This window comes from Pyrus communis, chromosome 6 (assembly GCF_041283825.1).
Source record: "Pyrus communis isolate YQ-2024b chromosome 6, ASM4128382v1, whole genome shotgun sequence".
Lineage (NCBI taxonomy): Eukaryota > Viridiplantae > Streptophyta > Magnoliopsida > Rosales > Rosaceae > Pyrus > Pyrus communis.
In genome coordinates, this window is record NC_142570.1 from 23,595,769 (window position 1) to 23,609,385 (window position 13,617).

Consider the following 13,617-nt stretch of genomic DNA (forward strand, 5'->3'; position numbering starts at 1 on the left):
AAAAACGTTATGCACTTTAGCCAACTCCGGAGGCAACTCCAACCTGTAAGCTACTTCACCAACTCTTTCTGTGACTATGTACGGTCCGATGTACCTGGGACTCAACTTTCCCTTCTTTCCAAACCGCACAACACCTCTCCACGGTGAAAGCTTCAAAAATACGCAATCTCCGACCTCATACGTTCTGTCCGTAGCATGCCGATCTGCTAAACTTTTCTGTCTGTCCTGAGCTGCTTTCAGGTTAGACCTAATTACCTAAACATTTTGAGTAGTCTCCTCGACAATCTCCGGACCTACTAAGACTCTTTTGCCAACCTCTGACCAACACAACGGAGTGCGACAAGATCTACCATACAAGGCTTCAAATGGCGCCATGCCAATGCTCGAATGGAAACTGTTGTTGTAAGCAAATTCCATCAAATCTAACCGCTGGTGCCAAACATCACTGAACTGTAACACCGATGCTCGCAGCATATCTTCCAAGGTCTGAATAGTTCTCTCGGACTGTCCGTCCGTCTGTGGATGATATGCCGTACTGTAAAGTAGTCTCGTACCCAAAGCTTCCTGAAAGGCTACCCAAAACTTCGATGTGAATCGTGGGTCACGATCCGAGACAATACTTACAGGGACACCATGGTACTTCACAACCTTCGAGATAAACAATTCTGCTAACCGGCTCAAAGAATACTTCTCTCTTACTGGAATAAAATGTGCCGACTTAGTGAGCCGATCAACAATCACCCAAATGCCATCAAAGCCATTATGTGTACGCGGCAACTTGTACACAAAATCCATAGTGATATTTTCCCATTTCCACTCTGGAACGGGAAACGGCTGCAACAATCCAAACGGCTTCTTTCTTTCTGCTTTAACCTGCTGACAAACAGCACAACTGCTCACATACTCGGCTATCTCCCTTTTCATACCCGGCCAATAGTAAAATGGTCGAATGGTATGATACATTTTAGTTGCCCCTGGGTGCATAGCATAAGCCGAGATATGTGCTTCATCGAGAATTTCCTTCTTCAACTCCACATTACTAGGCACGAACATTCTACCCTCTAACATCAACATGCCATCCGAATCACGAACTCTGAGATCTCGCCTCCTTCCTTGATCTCGAGCTCGAATTAGTTCTTGAATCTGCTCATCAACTACCTGAGCTTCAAGCACCCGATCAACCAAGATTGGCCTAACTTGAAAATTAGCAAGTAACGCCACTTCTCGATCTTCTGCTTCTAACCTTACTCCCGTAGTACGCAAGTCCACCAAAAGAGGAATACGACTAGCGTACAACGCATTAATACGGCCCTGTGACTTCCTGCTAAGTGCGTCGGCCACTACGTTCGCACGACCAGGGTGATAATCAATCGTGCAATCGTAATCGCTGAGCAACTCCAACCACCTCCGTTGACGAAGATTAAGTTCCTTCTGGGTGAAAAGATACTGAAGACTCTTGTGATCTGTAAAGATCCTACACTTCTCTCCGTAAAGATAGTGTCTCCACAACTTCAACGCAAAGATGATAGCAGCCAACTCCAAATCATGTGTAGGGTAATTCATTTCATGGGGTTTCAACTGCCGCGAAGCATAAGCAATCACCCTACCATGCTGCATCAATACACATCCTAGACCATTCAAGGAAGCATCGCTATAAACTTCGAAATCACCACTATCGTCCGGGAGTGCCAAAACAGGTGCATTAGTAAGACAATGCTTCAACTGCTGGAAACTCTGCTCACACTTATCATTCCACTCAAACTTAACGTCTTTCCTTGTTAACCTAGTCAGTGGCAAGGCAATCACCGAAAAATCCTTTACGAATCTCCGATAATATCCCGCCAAACCAATGAAACTTCTCACCTCAGTGACGGTTCGTGGTTGCTCCCAACTCTCCACAGCTGCAACCTTCTGAGGATCAACAAGAATACCTTGAGCAGAAATGATGTGCCCCAAAAACGCGACTTGATCTAACCAAAACTGGCACTTGCTAAACTTAGCATACAATTGGTGTTCCCTCAACCTTTTCAACACCAAAGTAAGATGTCGAACATGCTCCGCTTTGGACTTAGAATACACCAGAATATCGTCAATGAAGACAATAACAAATCTATCCAAGTAAGGCTGGAATACCCGGTTCATTAGCTGCTGGTGCATTCGTCAACCCAAACGGCATAACCAGAAACTCGTAATGACCGTAACGAGTCCTGAACGCCGTCTTAGGAACATCATCCCTACTAATCTTCAGCTGATAGTACCCAGACCTCAAGTCTATTTTAGAAAATACACAAGCACCTCTCAGCTGATCAAACAAATCGTCGATACGAGGCAATGGATAACGGTTTTTAATCGTCACCCGATTCAATTGTCTGTAATCGATACACAGCCTCAAAGTCCCATCTTTCTTCCTCACAAACAACACTGGAGCGCCCCAAGGTGAAGTACTAGGCTGAATAAATCCCTTATCCACTAATTCCTGTAACTGCACTTTCAATTCCCTTAACTCAGCGGGAGCCATACGATAAGGAGTTAAAGAAATAGGATTAGTACCTGGAAGTAACTCAACATTGAACTCCACATCTCGATCTGGGGGTAAACCAGGTAAATCTTCAGGAAAAATATCAGGGAAGTGTCTGACCACTCTCACATCCTCAATTCTATTAGGAACGGTCTCCTCTAGCACCACATGCGCTAGATACCCCTGACAACCTTTAGACAACAACTTCTTCGCTCGCAAAGCCGAAATAACGCCGTGTCTTACCCCACTCTGCACACCCACAAAAGTAACCTCAGGTAATCCAGGACGGTGAAACGTAACTACTTTCCCGTAACAATCAATGTTGGCACGATAGAAGTGCAACCAGTCTGTGCCCAAAATCACATCAAAATCGACAATATCTAACGGGATAAGATCAGCGGGCATAACAACACCCTCTACTATCACTGGACATCCTGGGTACATACAATCTACAACACATCTCTCTCCTCTAGGCATAGCGAATTCTAAATCGTATCCTAGAGGTGTGGGGCAAGGTTGCGTTACTTGAGCAAATGTATGAGAAATAACGGAGTGTGTAGCTCCACAATCAATTAAGACTCTAGCAAAATAACCAAGAATGTTTAACGTACCCATAATCAAGTCCGGGTTGTTCTGAGCATCCTGCAGGGAAATATTGTGAATACGCCCCTGGCCCTGCTGTCGTCCGCCGCGACCTCTGCTCGCTTGAACACCGCGACCTTGAGCTCCACGCCCCTGACTGGGCTGACCCATTTGTCTCGAAGACCCTGCACTACTAGTAGCATTCTCACTCTGCTGATACTGTCCTCCTTGGTACCACTGAGAACCACCCGTTGGAGCTGGAGGATACGGCATGTAGTTGCTGGGATACGGGGGATAACCACCTTGTGAATACGGGTCCTGGGGGTACTGATATTGTCTCGGAGCATAAGGAACAACATCACCCTGATAGTGATAGGCACCACCTCTACCTGCTTGACCATAATTACTCGGACCCTGGATTTGCCGAATCGGTGCAGGTGGCGGCATAAAGGTCTGCTGCGGCTTCTGCTGCTGACCCTGGGGACAATTCACAGCTATATGTCCCATCTGTCCACACGTGAAACAAACACTGTTGCCACGCCTACATTCGCCGAAATGTAGGTTATTACATCTACGGCAAAATGGAACTCGGTTTCGACCACCATCACCTTGTCTCTGGCCTCGAGCACCTCCATAAAACCTACCTCCACGTCCTTGTCCAGAGGCACTGAAACCACCACTAGACGAACTCGAACTAGCACCACCCCTCTTGAAGTTCTGAGTTTGGCGAGGCCCAAGCGACACTTGACTTTTCCCTTTGTCATCTTTCTTTTCATCACTGCCACTAGACATATTCTTGTTGATGTATAATTCCTTCCTAATGCTAGAATATATTTAGTATAATGGCACAAGCAAGGGTGTCGAATCCGCAGGGACTAATTGGACCTATGTAACTACTTGTTTTGCAAGAACTCTAAGAAATGAATCAAACTAAACAAACTAGGCAGATTTGGAAATGAATCAAACTAGTCTAAATAGACAGATTTGTTGTTGTAACTTGAAAGCATGAGAAAATGAAGTAAACACAAATAAATGAATCAACAACTAATGTAATGGGATAGTATCAATGGAAATGAAGCTAGGGATTCGGTTTCACCATTGCTCAACTAAGTCCATGTTTGTCAAGTTAGTTTGTACTTATTCATCTACCTATTTCTTGAGTTTGTTTCACTTGGATATGATCAACCATATGATGTGTGGATTTGATCAAATGTCTCTAATCATGAACCTAATTGTGATGTGCAACTTTGGTTCATAATCAAGATTATGTAATGTACAAGAAACTTTCATAAAACCAAAGGGAATAACTCGGCAGGATGTGTGCTAAACACTCCCTTCATTCATTCACATATCTACCAAGATTATGCATGATGTGTGTTCTAATCTTGGCTACACAACTTTGTGATTAATTCAAATGATGATCAAACATTAAAATCAACACACTAAGTCACCATTAAAACAGAAAATGAAACAAGAAATAGATGGACAAACTGAGCTTTCTAACTTAATTACATGGCAAACTTTGCAAGGTTACATCGAATCCCTAGAGGAAGATTAGTTACACTTCATGTTTACAAAGGTTTAACATAAAAATAAATAACATGAGTGAACATAAGATTAAGAAGGAGAAACCCTTGAAGCAAAACTGATGTTGAAGTCCTTGAAGAGTTCCTTGGTGTTGCTTCTCCAAATGTGGTGCGGATGAAGGTAGAATGGCTTGGTTGAATGGTTTCTGCCCTTGGGACAGAAAATGGACAGAGAATGGAGTGAAATGGGAGAGGTTATGGGTGTGTAATGGACTGGTTGAAGAAGAAAACTTGCGGAACCCTTTGTTGTGTCAAGTGAGCCTTGTTTTATAGAAAAAAAATGTGTCTTACACAATCAGATTGGATCTTTTAAATGTTTAACTCAGATGGCAGTGCATAAGTGATGGAATGGCATCAAATGAGCTGGACTTGAATGGGTTTCTGAGGTGTTGTTCTCACGGCATGGACAAGGTCTGCAAAGATGTGGTTTGTTTAATCAAAATGCATGTGCCCTTGCTGCAACAAGTGAGTGGAATCTGCCAAAAGTGAATTGTTTGTACAAATTCTGGAAAGGTGAAATAGGCACACGGCATGGATAAAGGGATGAGTTGGATTTCTGAAATGATGGTTGCAAGGAGTGGTTTGTTTAATCACAATGCATGTGAATTTCTGCAAAGATGAAGTGGAGAAAGATAATGGAGTGTAAGGTCAGATTGTGAGTCATGCATGTGAGGGATGTTTTGGGTGTTAAAACATGGAATCTGCACGGAATGGAATGATTGTGTTTGTTGGTGTCAAAATGGCTGAAATGAATTAAGTGATGGAAATGGGTGTTTTTGGCGCAAAAGGGAGGTGGACAAGTAGTGGAATGCACAATCTGACTTGGTGCTAGAAGTGCATAAAGTGATGGGATGATATGGGAACACACGGCCAAGGTTGAGACATGCATGTGAATGCATGTTTTGATGTTGGAACCACATAGCTGACTTCAAGCTTTTTGCCTTGTTTAGATTCACAAAATATGGCCGAATTGCACCACATTCCTTCATTTGCCTTCCAATTGATCTTATTACACACTTGGCTGCACACTAGCACCAAACAATGTAAAATGCAACTAGTTTAATCCAAAAACAATACAAAAACGCCAAATAAGAAAGATATAAATGTATGCAAAATGTGACTTATCAAATACCCCCAAACCTGGTTTTTGCTAGTCCTCGAGCAAACTTAAAACTAAAACACACAAAACTCAAACATCTAACTAAACCACTTTCGCTGGCTAAACGATTGCACTGAGCATGTGCAACAAGCCTTTGAACCCCTAGGTGTCCCTAGTTGGAGGAGTTGTGTCTCTTGAGGGTTTACAGTGATGACACCCACAAACATTTACAAAATCTGCAAACAACTTGGTTAAAACATGCTTTAAACAAACTAATAAGAACCAATGAAGATTTTGTCATTCATTCAACTCAAAAGATTGCCACTTCAAAGAATCGTATCAATTGTAACGTATAAAGATATTTCTCCATGTCTTACAACTTCAAGGTCACCATACCCAAATGCTTCAGATAGAATTCGCCTCAACTCTACTCCTCACAACTTCCACTCATGTTCTCACTCAGATCTTAAGGTTTAGTCTCTCAACAACATATATGAGTGAAACTATGTAAAGGGAATCAAAATTCTCACATATGAAATCTGAAATGGAAGCACAGTTTCTGAGTAGATCTCATGGAATGAATCAAATGCTAAGAATATAGAAATACACACACATACCATCACCCATGAATACATCCTCAATGATCAGTTAGGTCTTTCTCAGGGTTGTAATGCAAGGCTTAGGGTATAGGTTACGAGAGAAGTGATATGAAATACTAGAGCTTGGGGCATACCAAAGTGTTCTTGAGGATCATGCTCTTCACTTGCATTTGTTTTTCTTTCTTCTTTGTTTTTGGCATCCAGGCCCTATGTCTTATAATGAGGAGATTTGGAACTTGTATCCATTTTAATTCTCTTTTTTTTTTTTTTTTATAACTTTTTTTTAGAAGCATCTTCAACATAGGTGCCCTCGGTACATGCCACAATCTTGTTCTAAGCTCAATTTACCTTTAGTCTTCATCACCTTGGTATTCCCCAAACTATAAGGTATGGCTTGTAATGGGCTAGAATGGGTAGAGTATGGTGTGGGTGATGAAAGAGTTAGGCTAAAGTGTTTGGCTGCAACGAGGGTGAATGGAGCACACAAATGAGTAGGATTTAAGCCTTTTAGTAGTTAAACATGCATAGCCTAACATCATCTCATTGAGTTCATTCATGAATGATACTAAATACATGGTATCTGCAAAGGAGAATGATTCTTAGCATCCAAACGAAATAGAAATAATGAGATCATTTAAAGTGAAAATGAAAGAAAAAGATAGGAGTAGGAACACTTTAAACCCTCTCAAAGAAGCAATTAGGCTCAAAATAACTCACTAGGGGTAGTCTCCACTATTCTTCTTCCAGAATTTGAGTATGGTACCTCTATCAGCATAATTTCAAGAGTTATAGCTTTATAAATGACAACAAGATGCAACTCTTTTCCATAGCAACCCAATCGTTTGTTTTCAAACATAACCCTCATATACATTCATATTAGTAAGCAAAACACACTTAGCTAAAACAAACCCACACAAATTGAACAAAATGAAAGCAAAACACTCTTAACCAAACTAACACATAAAACAAATATAAACACAAACTTTCCATCCCACACCCCCAAACCTAACCTAAGCATTGTCCTCGATGCTTAAAATTGTATGCAAAGTAAAAAGGCAAAGAATATGGAATGGAAATAACATAAACACAAAATAAGGAAAGAACACAAACCACACTAGGTTGCCTCCTAGCAAGCGCTTTATTTAATGTCTAGGCAAGACATGGTAGCTTGTTCATGGTGTTGTAAACTCAAGAAAATCGACAACTTGATACACTGGCTCCTCTTCTACTTTCTCCAAATATGGTTTCAATCGCTGCCCATTGACTTTAAAAGAAGTGTCATTCTTCATGTTCTCTATCTCCACAGCTCCATGGGGAAATGTTTGCAGCACTTTGAATGGTCCCACCCACCTAGACTTCAGTTTTCCTGGAAAAAGTCTCAAACGTGAGTCATACAAAAGTACTTTCATACCTTGGTGAAACTCCCTCCTTAGGATGACCTTGTCATGATAGAGCTTAGTCCGTTCCTTGTAGATTTTGGCATTCTCATATGCCTCATTTCTAAGCTCTTCCAACTCATTAAGTTGGAGCTTCCTTGCTATTCCAGCATCTTTGTAATCAAAGTTGAACTTCTTGATGGCCCAATATGCACGGTGTTCAAGCTCCATTGGCAAGTGGCAAGCTTTCCCAAACACAAGGCGATAAGGACTCATGCCAATGGGGGTCTTGTATGCTGTTCTATATGCCCATAGTGCATCATTTAACCTTAGTGACCAGTCATTCCTTGTAGGGCTCACAGTCTTCATCAAAATGTTCTTGATCTCCCTATTGCTAATCTCCACTTGTCCTGAGGTTTGAGGATGGTACGGGGTTGCCACTTTGTGGTTGATGTTGTACTTCTTCATTAAGGATTCAAAGGGTTTGTTGCAGAAATGACTGCCACCATCACTAATAATAGCTCTTGGGGTTCCAAACCTACAAAAAATCACATCTTTAAGAAAATTCAACACAACCTTATGATCATTAGTTCTTGTAGCAATGGCTTCAACCCATTTGGATACGTAATCCACTGCCACTAATATGTATAAACAGCCAAAGGAGGATGGAAATGGTCCCATGAAGTCAATTCCCCAAACATCAAAGAGCTCCACTACCAAAATGTTGTTCAATGGCATTTCATTTCTTCGACTAATGTTCCCCATCTTCTGGCACCTATCACACTTAGAACAAAAATCAAAAGCATCTTTGAATAAAGTAGGCCAAAAGAAACCAGATTGTAAAACCTTTATAGATGTCTTTTTGGCACCAAAATGTCCTCCACACGCCAATGTATGGCTAAATGTTAGAATGCTTTGTTGCTCACTCTCTGGGACACATCTCCTAATGATTTGATCAGGGCAATATTTAAACAAATATGGTTCGTCCCAAACGTAGTGCTTCGCCATGGCAAGGAACTTCTTTCTTTCCTGAAAAGAAAGGTCATTTCTCATTATACCACAGGCAAGATAATTCACAAAGTCCGCATACCATGGTTCTTTTTCTTGAACAACAAAGAGTTGTTCATCTGGAAATGATTCATTTAGGGGCAAAGGTTGTCCAACTCCATGGTTTTCATTAAGCCTGGACAAATGGTCAGCCACAACATTATCACTGCCCTTCTTATCTCGAATTTCCAAGTCAAACTCTTGTAGTAAGAGTATCCATCTAATCAAGCGTGGTTTAGCATCATTCTTTGTCATCAAATACCTAATGGCTGCATGATCAGAAAACACAATAACTTTAGATCCCACAAGATATGACCTAAACTTTTCTAAGGCAAAAACAACAGCAAGCAACTCCTTTTCAGTTGTGGAATAGTTAAGTTGAGCATCATGCAGAGTCCGGCTTGCATAGTAGATCACATGTGGAAGCTTGTTCACCCTTTGCCCTAAAACTGCACCAACAGCATAGTCAGAGGCATCACACATTAATTCAAAAGGTAACGACCAATCTGGTGCCATAATAATAGGGGCCGAGGTTAGTTCATTTTTCAAAGTATTGAATGCATCCATACAAGCCTTATCAAAATGAAATACAACATCTTTAGCTAACAGATTGCATAATGGACGAGTGATCATTGAAAAGTTCTTAATGAAACGACGATAAAAACCCGCATGGCCCAAAAAACTTCTTACTCCCTTCCCAGTGGTGGGGGCTACCATATTGGTGATGACGTCAATTTTGGCTTTGTCCACCTCCATTCCTTTGCTAGAGATTACATGTCCCAACACAATTCCTTGTTTCACCATAAATTGGCACTTTTCCCAATTGAGAACCAAATTTGTTTCCTGACATCTTTGAAGTACTAAGGAGAGATGGTTAAGACATTCATCAAAAGAGGAACCAAACACTGAGAAATCATCCATAAATACCTCAATGAACCTTTCTACCATGTCAGAAAAGATGGCCAACATGCATCTTTGGAATGTTGCTGGAGCATTGCAAAGTCCAAAAGGCATTCTCCTGTATGCAAATGTGCCAAAGGGGCAAGTAAAGGTTGTTTTCTCTTGATCCTCCGGAGCAATTGCAATTTGATTGTAACCTGAGTAACCATCCAGAAAACAATAATGTGAGTAACCTGCCAATCTCTCAAGCATTTGATCTATGAAAGGCATAGGAAAGTAATCTTTTCTAGTGCTAGAATTCAACTTCCTGTAATCGGTGCAAACACGCCAACTGGCCGTGGGCTTTGTGGGCACAAGCTCATTGTTTTCATTCCTCATTACTGTGATTCCCACCTTCTTAGGTACCACTTGAATAGCACTCACCCATTTGCTATCAGAAATGGGATATATGATCCCCACATCTAACAATTTCAACACCTCATTCCTAACAACCTCCTTCATGTGTGGATTGAGTCTTCTTTGTGGCTCACGGGTTGACTTTGCCCCTTCCTCCAAAAGAATCCTATGCATGCACATGGTAGGGCTTATTCCCTTGATATCTGCAATAGACCAACCAAAAACTGATTTGAACTCTTTTAACACCCTAATTAGTTTATCTTCTTCATTTGGGGTGAGATCCGAAGCTATGATAATTGGAAGAGTTTCAAATTCAGCTAGATATGCATATTTTAGATGTGGTGGAAGTGGTTTAAGTTCAAGTTTTGGTGCCTTAACAGTGGAAGGAGTTAGATGTGACATTGATGATTCTAAAGGCTCTAAAAAAGGTGAAACATTCAAAGGATACAATGCTAATGCTTCCAAAGTAGCTACTTCTTCCATGAGTGCATCTTCCTCATCAAACTCATCTTGAGATTGACTCAAAACAGTCTGTAATGGTTCATTCGATTGTGCCTGTAAGAATTTAGAGAATACAAGTGAATCAAGCACATCAATGGCATAACAATCAAGAGCTGAAGAAGGATGAGAAAGAGATTCAAACACTTTGAATTGAACTGTCTCTCCTAACACTGTCATAGTGAGGAGTCCATTTTGCACATCAATGATGGTCTTGGCCGTGGCCATGAAGGGTCTCCCAAGCAATATTGGCAACTCACGATCATGTATAGGAGCTTCTTCCATGTCTAACACTACAAAATCTGCAGGCAAGATTAGTTTATCAACTTGGACTAGAATATCTTCTACTATACCTCTTGGATATTTCACGGATCTGTCTGCAAGTTGTAATGAAATGGTGGTGGCTTTCAAATCTCCCAAACCTAGTTGAAGGTACACTGAATAAAGCATTAAGTTGATGCTAGCACTCAAATCAAGCATTGTCTTCTCTACTTTCTTATCCCCTATGGTGATGTTGATAGAGAAACTGCCTGGATCCTTGAGCTTTGGTGGAAGTTTTCTTTGCAAAACTGCACTCACATTCTCAGACACCACAACCTTCTCATGTGGTCCATACTTCCTTTTATAGCTGTTTAACTCCTTGAAGAACTTCCCATATGCCGGCATGTTCCTAATGACATCAAGCAAAGGTAAGTTAACATTCACTTTGCTTAGTATATAAAAAATCTCCTTAAATGACTTATCCTGCTTGCTCTTGGCAAGTCTTCCAGGGAATGGTATTGGTGGAGTGTATGGTTTCTCGGCCTTGTGAAGATTTGGTGCTTCAAATGAGGAAGTAGCATGGCTTGGTTCCTCATTTGGTTTCTCATTGTCTCCTTGAGTAACACCTGCATTCACATGATCATATTCATTAGTAACTTCCTTGCCAACTCTATTATCAATAACCTTACCACTTCTAAGTGTAGTGATTGCTTTGGCTTGCTCTTGGTTCCTTTGGAGTATCACGGGTTGGCTTGGAAACTTCCCAACCTCTCTTTGGTTCAAGGCATCTGCAATCTGCCCCAATTGTGTCTCCATTTTGGTTAGGGCTGCTGAATGTTGTTGGAGAGTGCTATTTGTGGAATGTTGGAATTGCAAAGTGTTTTGGGCTAACAACTTAACCGTATCCTCAAGGGTAGTGGCAGGTTTTGGTTGGAAAGTTTGGAATTGATTGTTGTTCTTCCATGAAAGGTTGGGATGATCTCTCCAACTCGGGTTATATGTATTGGAATACATATCATTCCTTGGCCTTTGGTTGTAAGAATTCATGAGGTTCACTTGCTCTTGAACATACTCGGGGTAAGCCTCCCTAGATGGACATTGGTGAGTAGGATGGCTTGGTATGTTGCAAATGGCACACACTTCATTTGCTTTTGGCACCATGTTGAGCACGGATTCAAGCTTCCTTTCTAGGTTAGCTACCTGCAACAAAAGCTCATGATTAGAACTTGTTTCATAGACTCCAACTTTCTTACCCCTTAAATCTTTGTGTTGAGCATTAGAACCCAACATCTCATAAATGTTATATGACTCTTGAGCATTCTTTTTCTTCAATGCTCCACCTGCTGCATTATCAACAGTTGATTGACAAGTTTGGGTTAGTCCATCATAGAAAATTTGCATTTGTAAATGAAAAGGTAACCCATGGTGTGGACATTGTATCAAGAGGCCTTTAAAACGCTCCCAACACTTATTGAAAGGTTCTCCATCATCTTTTTTGAAGTTGAAGATTTGTCCCCTTAATGTGGCTGTCTTTTGAGTGGAAAAGAACTTCTCCAAGAACTTTTTAGCCACGGCATCCCATGTAGTGAGGGAACCTGGTGTTAGAGTCATCAACCAACTCTTGGCCTTATCTTTCAAGGTGTAAGGAAACACCCTCATCCTCAAATTTGCTTCACTTACTCCCTGCAAAGGTAAACCACTCACAACATTGTAAAACTCTTTAATATGAGCTAAAGGGTCTTCATTAGGTAAGCCATAAAATGAAGGAAACATATGGAAATGTGAAGATTTGAGATCATAGTTTCTAGCTTATGTGGGCAGCAAGATGCATGAAGGTGAATTTGGTATGATTGGTTGAGCAAAGTCCTCCAAAGCTCGAAGCTCATCTTCATTGCCCGCCATCTCCTCTTCTCCTTCCCAATTAAATTGCTTAGATTCTTTACTTGTTGAACTAGGTGAATTCCCTTCTTCTTCCTCACGGATAATGGATGAACTTGATGGCACAAAGTTGTCCAAGGTGTGGCCCTTCAACCGTTCAATTCTTTGGCCTAACTCAACAAGTCTATTTGACATATACTACCTGAAACAAAATAACACAAGTGTGAATGAAAATCTACTAGCAAACAACAATGAAATGAACAAAAATAAACTTAAAAACGTTTGAAAGGACTCAACGGACTCAAAACAGATTCACAAGACTCAAAACAAGCTAAAAACTCTCAAAACTGCCTAAAAACACAAACTGGGCAGTTTTGACACTAAACTCAACTTTGGACGAAAATTAGGTTTAGGCTTGACTCAAAATGCTTCAAAACACAAGATAAGACAGATTCTAAGCTTAAGACTTAACAAAATATGGGGGAATTTGTATTTGGACGAAATTTAATTAAATGGACATATTGTAAAGAAAACAGATTGTAAAGCAAATTGATGTAAACCAATGGATAATGGAATGGCTAAGGGATTCCTCTCTACTCACGAAATATATGCAACTTAAACCAACTTCCAGTTATCAATTCGACAAGTTATGAACCTTGACACTAATCAAAATAGCAAACAAGCAAACAAGCAATTACAAGGGACTGAAATCAGTCCCCGACAACGGCGCCATTTTTGTTGATGTATAATTCCTTCCTAATGCTAGAATATATTTAGTATAATGGCACAAGCAAGGGTGTCGAATCCGCAGGGACTAATTGGACCTATGTAACTACTTGTTTTGCAAGAACTCTAAGAAATGAATCAAACTAAACAA

General features: G+C 40.8%; 1 non-coding gene across 1 annotated transcript; it reads left to right on the forward strand.

Moving 5' to 3' along the window:
• The first annotated feature begins 12,279 nt into the window (after positions 1-12,279).
• LOC148696472 (small nucleolar RNA R71) lies at positions 12,280-12,390 on the forward strand. The gene has a single exon (XR_015963841.1). It is a non-coding gene; the product is annotated as a small nucleolar RNA R71 (small nucleolar RNA).
• The last annotated feature ends 1,227 nt before the right edge of the window (positions 12,391-13,617 follow it).